Below are 2,052 nucleotides of genomic sequence, written 5' to 3'. Positions count from 1 at the left end.
GCCCACCGCGCGCCGCCGCCGGGCCTGCCCGCCGCCCCGCCCACCGCGCGCCACCGCCCGCCGCCGCCCGCCACCGCCCAGCCCTGCTCTCGGCCCCGCCCACCGCTGGGTCCCGCCCCTTGTCTGCGGAGCTCCAGCCCCGCTGCCCCGCCTGTGCAAGGCGGCGGCTGCAACCTGTGCCCGCAGGTGTCCTGAGCCCCCTCCCCCGTGATGACAGTCGTCCCCACTAAGTGAGCCCACCCGGAAGCACCCGCACCTCCCACCACAGCGCGCCGTAGCCCTGTTGCTCTCCTCTGGAGCCCCACTTCCCCGACGGTGCATTCTCTCATTCCCATGGAGCCCTCAGGAGACCCTGCTGTCCCCAGGGGTGGTCCCAGCGCTATCCTGCCTTGGGGTCAGGGAGCTCCCCAGAGGAGTCCAGCTGGAGTTCACGCCCCAGGGGACAGTGCGCTGACCAGAGAGGAGTGGACGCATTTCAGGGCACACCCACCCTGTTCCAGGGCCACAGGCCCACAAGCAAAGGGCAGCTGGCATTGCGCCCCCCAGGGACATCCCCATCTGTCCTTTGATTTCCCTCTGTTGATCAAGAAATGGGTAAAGAGGGGCATCTGGGTGGCTCAGTCAGTCAAGTGTCTGCCTTCCATTCAGGTCGTGATACCAGGATCCTGGGACCCAGTCCAGTATCTGGCTCCCTGCTCAGTGGGGAATCTGCTTCTCCCTCTCCTTCTATCCCTTCCCCTCTGCTTGTGCGCTCTCTCTAATAAGTAAATAAAATCTTGGGGAAAAAAAAAGAAGAGGATAAAGAGAATTATTTCTCTTCTATAGGTACGGTGATAAACAGCTTTGGCCCAGGGCCTCAATGCAAAGGACTCCAAAGCCCCAGGGGCCTGCAGAAGAGTGCCTGGCTAGAGCCCCAGCTCATGGTTGCAAAGGCAAGCCCAGAACAGTGCCCCTGGCTCCAGAAGGGAGTAGCCTGGTTCTGTTCCAGGTAGAGGACAAAGCTGGGGAGAGGTCCCCTCTGTTAAAATCCAAAACAAGCGGAGACTACCCTGGAAAAGTCCCTGAACAGACAAAATCAGTTTAGTCATTGAAAGCGTCATTGAGCTTATTCTGCAAGTCTAAGATGACCCAGGTCATCCCCCCTGCTTCTGCAAATCATAAGCAAAACCGAAACTGCTTCCCGAGGTTGTCAAGAGAGAATCACGACCCAGGTCCCTGTCATGGAGGAAACTTCTGGTATGAGAACCACTAATCCCATGAACAGAGCACTCACTATGCTCTCACCACAGAAGGTGCTGTGTGACCCCAGAGTCCCAATCCATGCCTGGTGGGAGCGCTCTTGGTTCCCCTGGCTGTGCCCGGTGTTCTGGTGGGAGAGCTCCTGGCTCCCCTGAGTCCTGCTCCTTCTTTCCATGGGAGTGCTCCCAGCTAGCCAAGTGTCTTTTTGGTGTGTGTATCATATACTTAGTAAGTCCTATTTGGGGGATTTGTTGGTTTTCTTTCTGTTACGTGGCAACTTTTGACATTACATGGTGTCAGAAGTGGGATAAAAAAAAATCCCCCCCCACACACACAATGACTCCAAGACTGCTGTGCAGACAGGTCCTGGCTCCCACATAGCCCACAGAGCTCAGTGCTTTCTCGCCAACCCTAAGATTTGCAGGTGAGTCTCTCAGATCTGAGCTCTGCTTTCTGGTGTTCCGAGCTCTCCAACCTCAGTGCGCATACCTGCCCAGATGGCCAAAGGGTTTTGGAAACATTCTCTATTTTGCATCCTGTGAGACCCCTTTGGAGCTGTGTTTTGGGAGTCCTTTTGTCTTCTAGCAGCTTCAGCATGCCCATTAAAGAATGCATCCCATTGTCTCCGAATGAGTTTTTGGACAGAAAAAAAATAAAGACATGGGTTTTTGTTGTTATTGTTTTGTTTTTGTTTGAGTTCTGGTTTCAGGGGTGGCAGTGAGGATTGGTAAAGGAACAAGAAAATAAGTTCGTCTTAGAGCAAAATGATTATTCTGGAATAAGAAAGGAAAAAGATAGAAAAAGCCTAAATGG

The sequence above is a fragment of the Mustela nivalis genome (assembly GCF_964662115.1).
Source record: "Mustela nivalis genome assembly, chromosome: 19".
Lineage (NCBI taxonomy): Eukaryota > Metazoa > Chordata > Mammalia > Carnivora > Mustelidae > Mustela > Mustela nivalis.
Note: the sequence above shows the minus strand (reverse complement) of the source record.